At 52.3% G+C, this 7,500-nt stretch overlaps 1 protein-coding gene across 4 annotated transcripts in view; it reads right to left on the bottom strand.

Annotated features, from left to right (window-relative positions):
* Positions 1 to 6,674, bottom strand: part of LOC126570815 (cartilage oligomeric matrix protein) — a 13,962-nt gene extending 7,288 nt beyond the window's left edge. The window contains exons 1-2 of one of the 4 annotated variants that reach the window (XM_050228843.1): positions 1,540 to 1,883; positions 530 to 607 (exon numbers count right to left, since the gene is read on the bottom strand). The gene's annotated coding sequence lies outside the window, so the exon portion shown is untranslated. Of the gene's footprint in view, positions 1 to 529; positions 608 to 1,539; positions 1,884 to 6,649 lie in introns of those variants that run through there. The other 3 variants (XM_050228845.1, XM_050228842.1, XM_050228844.1) reach the window with 3 other exon arrangements.
* Positions 6,675 to 7,500: the final 826 nt, after the last annotated feature.

Raw genomic sequence — 7,500 nt, 5'->3', positions numbered from 1 at the left:
TTCGCTCCCGTTGCATTCGAATCGCTGTCCTCTCCAAACTCTTCTTCTCTCGCACAGGAACTCCCAGGACGAATCCGATAAAGAAAAACCGTGCTCCATCGGGGACTGCATCGCGGACAAGGCGTCTCGCATGCTGTTATTAATTGTTGTTTGCTGTTTGTCTGGCGATTCGACTGTTCCAGCCCAGGGCGCTACAACGCTTATCAGCGCCGGAGCGATACTCGCGACTTAAGCCTTTTAGTTTGTTGCTCTCGATTTGTCACCGAATACACCCACGGATGATCCTTCGAACGTTCGTGGGATCCCCGTTTTCTTTTTTTCAGGGGTTCTCTCTCAAGTCTTTGCTCATGAGCAGGCTCTTTGCACCCACAGTTGTCGTACGCTCGTGGTGGCGACGATATAGGCGACATCGTGAGCGACATCGAAATGTTCCGGCCACCTTCCGCACGCACGCACCCGTATCCGTGCGCGTGCGCCTGTCCGCGCTGTTGTTTGTGTGGCTCTCTTTCTGCTACAGATGGGTTTATACCTGAAGAAGCTGGTGGATTGACGATCGCGGCAGAAACAGGAATTCTCGTCGTATCCCGCGAACGACTTCGAAGACGCGCTGCGAGCCCACAATCCAAAGATCCAGTATTCGAAAGAGAGAGAGAGAGAGAGAGAGGGAGAGCAACCGATAAAAGGAGAGCGAGAAGGAGAGAGAGAGAGTGGGAACGAGAGACAAGGGCCCCCAGACGACAGGCGACGAACCGACGGCAATCAAAACCGAACGCACGGCGGCTCTCGATGGAACTCCAGCGGGCGGGCTCGGAATCGGAATCGAAGGTTCCCGGGGGCCCGGGGTGCAACGCCGGCAGAGGAGGAGAAGGTTGTGCTGGGAGCGGGTTAGCGCCCGCGGAGCTTCGGAATGGTGGCGCGTAGGCGTCTTTAAAAGCGTTCGAAGCGAAGCACGGCACAAGGCGGACGGTCGGAGAGTTCGAAAACAGACGTGTGGGTAGCAAACCCTCCCGTCCCCCGTCCCCACCGGTGTCCTCAGCCCTGATGGTGGTGGCTGCTGCTGCTGCTGCTGCTGCTGCAGAGGTGTGGACGACACAGTGGAAATCGCTTTGATTCCACTGCCAACCCTCCCTCCGGCCTTCTCCGGACTCCTTTGCTCCAATCTCCTTCCCGCCACACCGGTGGGAGAGGGAAGGGGGGGGGGGGGGGAGGGAGTGAATCCCACCTCCCCGTCGAACCGTCCACACAAACCAATGTGTCGCCACACAACATCTGGCATTTCGAGTGGCGATTTGCCGTTTTCGGAAGTGATTGGCACCGAAATGGACATGCGTATCGGTTGTGGCGTACCGGAAATAAGTGAACGGTCCAAAAACCCGACCCCAAACCGTTACCGGACGTGCGAGATGGCTCGTTTTTTTTTGGGCTGGACAGCACGTCGCACGCACCACAAAGAGATCTTCCTGCATTCCATTCGTGCAGCTCGTGAATTCAACTTGCAGCGGTCAAAGGATCACCAAGATTCCGTCAAAGGATACTCACTCACGCGCGTCCCGACCCGTCGAACCAGTCAGCTGCACTCCAGAACGGACCTTACCCAAAACGTCCCAGGACAACACACCAGGATCAGACGACGAACACTGAACGAACACCCACGAACTAAACGACACCTCTTTCTCCGTGTGCAGTCACCGGTGCCAGTGGCCACCGATAATCTGGCTCCCAGATGGCCGCTTCAAAGGATTCACTTCCACTTCTGCTCCTGGACTGAACTCCTAAACTGCGGCACGTTCTCGGCACGTACGCACCGACCGCACGTTACTCGAAGGGGGAGCGATTTCAACGATCGCGAACGACCGCGACAAGATGATCGACCAAACGCTGCGCGATCTCACAGCAGACTGAAGGCCGCATCGGATCGCGTCTAGACGGCGGTACGGCCTGGCCCAGCGGTACGACGGTCCTCGGCTCTAGGTCGGCTCGCGGATGGCTTGGTGGCGGTAGGCGGATCTGGTGCCGCTGATGCTTTGGAACGGGCCAGGGCTGGCGATGGAGGTGAGACTGAGGCCCACACTTTCGGATGCTGCTGCTTGTGGTGCTGGGCAACGGATAGCAGAGCACGAGAGAAGTGGTTTGTGAAACAGATTACGATTATGATGAACACGCCGCACGCACGCACGCACGCATGCACGCGGTTGGGTTGGATTTTTGAATTTTGAGTTTTTCTTCCGCGAGATGAGAAGGGGGAGGGCCTACTGCCACACCACTCCGCTCGATAAAACTGTCACAACTCAGCGCCGACACCACCACCAACCGAACGGGGCCCCGTTCGTATGGCAAAATCAGCTGGCTTCCGCGGGGCCCCGTCCTGCTGCTGCTCCACGATTCTGTTCGACCCTCGGATGTCATTCCACGATTGGTCATTACCATCTAATGGGTTGGCTAATAAAAACCGAAAAGCCGGACGCCGGACTTCTTCACTCCGGCAGTGTCACCGTCGCAGTGTCGCAGTGTCGCAGCGCATAAGAAGGCGCGAAGGAAAGGAGGAAGCGCGAACGAAGCAAACCTGTCCATCTTCGTTCAGCGTCGTGGTCGCGATCGTCGCCGCGAGAACTGACCGCACGTCTAGTGATCTGTGCGCATCTTGCCGCTAATGATGCTGCCACTGCGAGCGCGCCAGCATCGGAGCGGTTAGGGCGGCGGCTCGATCACCATCACGATCGGTACTTTATGGGTGAGGTGTAGGATGGACGCACCGAATGGTGACCGTGGCCATTGGGAGCACGGCATGGAACGGCACGGTGGAGGATCGACAATGTTTTTCACATTAACACTCGCGATCCTGTCCTGTGGATCGGTGGTGGTTGGGCCAGATGACTGGATTGGATTCCTGGAAAGCGCTCCCCGCTCACGATGATCTCTCGCACTTGATCTCAAAACCAAACCGTGCTGTTTGGAATTTATGTAATGTACCACGCCACGCCAATTGTACGGCCGAGGAATCCGCTATTTTGCGGTCCGCCCCCGGCGAGGACAGCCCGAATTGCATGTCAACATTTTTTATGTTTCAATCTCGGCGTGGCGCTTCCCCACGTTCCAGCGGATACTGTTGAGCGGGATTGCAGATACGCGGCGCTCTACGTGTTGATGCTGCGCTAAGTAAGAAGCATCGATAAGACGCGAGCACGCTGACACATGTTAATCGAATGCAAAAGGGTCGATCGACCTCCGAAAACCTGTCCCTTCGAACCCGAGGGTCCGACCGGAGGACCTTGGATGGCTCACGGTCAATCAAGGTGGATCGATCGATGCGCGACCACGATGCAAGCACGTACGGTTAATGGGTGCGTGTGCTGCCATCGATCGGTCACCCATCACGACCGTATCAACACCGCAGCGTCGCTACCGTGGTTATCGCGGTTAATTGTAACCAACGGTACCCATTCGTTGGCCCCTGGAATGTCCTTGAGCTACTACTACACACCCCGGGAGGCTGAAATGGGACAGCAGCAACTGTCGCACCGCCTATCAACTCCCTTTCCCCTTCGGGACGAATTAAAGAAAGTTTGGAAGCCGTCCAACACTGGCAGCTACTAAAGGAGCGACCAGGAGGAACATTTACCACAAGAAGCGTAGTTCATGAAACGCGGTAACAGCACAGATCGCTGAAATAATGGAATCGAAACATTGGGCAACGCGTTATTGAGGATCTGATCCACTATCAACCGGTTGCAGCTGCCACAGCTCTCGGTTTGCTTGGCCAACAAAAAGCACTTCAGTGTGCCAGGGACATCAGTTATCGATGCTTTGACCGAACAGATGGTCGAATCACTGTTTGCACTGTTTCACCGAAAGTGATTTATGATCTTATTCTTAGCCAGCCGTGCCCGAATAAACTTGTCCGGTGGGTGACACATTGAAAAACCATTAGAACCACCGTACCCCTTTAACCCATCACCCCCACAACGGCGTTATGAACGCATGTTTGATGAAAAAAGGGAAGGGACAGACACCCATTAATGAGACACGCGACAGGCGAGGCGGTCATGAAACAGGAATGCACAGGAGAAGCGTAGCATGAGAAGGAGTTTTTTTGTGACGACATCATGTAATTTTGTTTTTTTGCTGAAGTCACCTGTTCGAGAATTTTGTTGAGCAATATTTGCTAATAAATACAGCCATAATATTCCTTTGAATAATGTATTCAATAATGCTTTTTGTTCATTCTCAGTTTCGGCCGCTGTACGCAATTCCCAAAGATGTGCAAATCGTAATCTTTTGTTAAATTAGGAGTTATTCTAGGTACCACCGTTGAGTTTAATTTCCTAAATTAAATTTAGGAAAATATTTCAATTTTTTAACGTTTTAGTGGATCGTGTTTTATGATAGGTGGTGGTAGAATCTTCAGGTTGATTATGTTTTTTGCTTAATAATTTTACTAGAAAAAGACTAATTTCACCAATCATTAGCTTTGAATATTTAATTTTTTGTTTTTAACTCAACGAGGCCACCGGGAAAATGCTGTGCAAGTTAAAAAAGGATTTGGAAAAAAAACAATCTTCAATGTAGTTGAGCACGATTTTCTAAAAATTAATATCTTTATTAGATTTACCGCAATTGATGATTGACAATTTTACAAAACACTCTTGAATGGTTTAGCATTTTATTAAAAAACTGTAAAAAGTAATCGTTACTAAAATCGTTAAACACTTAAACTTTGTATAAATTATTATAAATTACAAAATAACATAAATTTAAAGAGTCGCATACTATTGTACTATTACTACTCGAACACTTTCCTATCAGTTCAAATGTAGACAATTTCATGTTAAATTCTACTCGATATCGGACGTGCATTTTATCAACAAATTACTCTGCCGCCCCGGTCCTGCTAACCCTCCCACTAATACATAAAACCCCGTTGATCCGGTCCACAGCATCGGTGAGCGTTATCGATGCATAGCCCTGGGGCATCATTTCTGCTCGCCACTGTAAAACATCAACCATCACCACGAGAACCACGGCGCGAAGACCACCGTGACCGGGCGGACCGTGATGGCGGTGGCGGTGGCGAGGGTAAGGTAGAAATGCAAACATCGACCAAGCCGCGGGCCCCACATTTCTCCCTACACGCGCTACGACCGCACATTCCTCAAACTCGCGCGCGAGATGTTATGTTGCAACGCGCAGACCAGCAGCAGCAGAAGAGTGCGTTCTCTCATCTTCTCATCAAGCATCAGGAAGGGACAGTGGCCACCGCCACCATCACTGGGGCCCGCCCCTCCGTGTGCCGCACCTGTGTCGCAACACGTGTGCAAAGGGGAAAAAGGGGCCATTATTGGGATGAGTTCGTTAAAGGGCGTAAGGGAGAGATGGGGAGCTGACCAATGGGGGGATCGCACTCGGAAAAAAAATCCAGAGACGTTTAGTGCTGGAAAGCGATGCCTACTACTGCTGCTGCGCGCATTTGGTTACGACGTGATGTGTCGCTCTGTTTGACATTTTTGTCATACGATTGTGAGGTAAACAAAGCGTAACTCACGCATAAATCCCACTCGCGCACGCACGTCTCAAGTGCGCGCTGCTCGCATCCATGACAGACCACTGCCAGGTGCCCTGGTCTGTGTGTATTTGTGATGGCGGCCGTTTTTAGTATGTCTTGTGTACTACATCGCCTTTTTGGAGCAACACGATCCGCTCCAACATAAACAGCTGTTACTGGCAGCTCATCCTGGGGGGGGGGGGGGGGCGAGTTCGGCGATCGAGGGATGGAAATGGAGCCCACCACCCTCTGGCACCACCTCGGCGTCCTTTAGCGCCACTACCACCGCCGGCACATACCACGGGCCACCGTTCACGCGGCGCTAGCTCAACATGCCCTCAGCACCACGCAGCATATAACTTTAGCACGTGGGAGGGGGTACGCACCACTCCAACAAACCCGCAATTCCGCCCACACACTCAGAGCGAGGGTGCCACGGGCAGCTCGAGCCTCGAAAAACCGAAGCGACACGAAATGCCATACCGAGCGAAACAAATAAACCGCGCATTCCCAAGGAAGCGGTCTTGTCTAAATTTACTCACTACGATCGCGACGAGTCGCGACGGTTCCGATGCGGTGCGGAACTGAGGACAGGATCAGACCGAGGACGACGATCCACGGCACAACAGGGAGAGAGAGGGAGCTAGAGAGAGAGAGAGAGAGAGAGAGAGAGAGGAGGGCGCGGGCCTTGTATCCGATTTCGTACCATTTTCCACCGCGCATATTATTACGATCAAATTTTGCTCTTTCGGTTTCGGGGCGGTCAACGGTGCGCGGCCACGGCAAAGATCACATTGCATTATTATTCGGGTAGGGCGCGCCCAAAACACCGATGATTCCTGAGTGGGAAAGGGGGGAATGTTTCGAAATGGCCAAGGCGGCAACAGGCGGGAGATGGCGGCCAGCGTGCATTCTTATTTCGTCCGTTGGCTAACCCCCCTTTTGGCTTATGTCTTGTCTATGTTTACGGGTGCGTCTCATTATGCGACTGTTGCTATTGGTTTTTGGCCCGTTGGTAAGCCAACAATCTAAAATGCCTCATCCCACCCTCACCACCCCACCATTTTCTCGTGCTGCACGCAGCAAACGCAAATTGTAACCATTACTCACCTTACCATACCGCACTCATTCGCGCTCTCCTTCCGTCACCGTCTCGAGGGGGGAAGCGCGATGATGACCAACAACCGCCGGGCATGTATTTATATGCCGCAGGCCAAGTACGTCACCGTGCCTTTAAGGTGTGGGAGCGAAATGGATTGCGGAGGTGGTGGCAGGTCGAGCGTGGCGTCCCATTCACAACCACACCAGGCCCCAACCACCAACCACGCGACCGGAAACAAGCGTAAAATATCCCATTTAAGTCGGTAAGTAAACGCCGGTGCTGCTGCTGTTGCTGATGCGGACGCCAGTGAGTCAGTGGGTGGAGGTGCGCCGACGGACGGTGACTCAAGTGCCTTGTGTGAGCATGCACCACCCAAAAGCGCCGCTTTTGGATGCAAATCCGACGACAACGACAGCTTCTCCCGGTTCGTGGAAGGTAGATGAATCGGTTCGGTTCACGGAATGGCGGACAGTCGGAGGACAAGGCCGGAGGAAAAGCATCCAACCGACAACCTGCAGTCAATGGGACATTAGTTCATTCAAATAATCCAACACCTTTAACGAACGTGGTGGGTGGTGGTGGTCTGAAATCGAGAAAACATACTTTATTTGTTTTATTTATTTATGTGTATTTTAAAGATCAATTTCAAATGCCCATAGTAGACCAATCGCAGGCGGCTGACCACACGTCACAGTAGCCATCATTAACAAGCCGCGACCGAGCTACTGCGATCTGGTATACTCAACACAAACGTTCAAAGCATTATTTTGACTTGTTATCCTTGCTGCTGCTACTATCCACACTACCCAGATTCTACTTTACAACAACGAGTGATCGAATAAAAAGGGGGAAAAAAATC

This window comes from Anopheles aquasalis, chromosome 2 (genome assembly GCF_943734665.1).
Source record: "Anopheles aquasalis chromosome 2, idAnoAquaMG_Q_19, whole genome shotgun sequence".
Classification (NCBI taxonomy): Eukaryota; Metazoa; Arthropoda; class Insecta; order Diptera; family Culicidae; genus Anopheles; species Anopheles aquasalis.
This window is presented reverse-complemented; position numbering and strand designations above follow the sequence as displayed.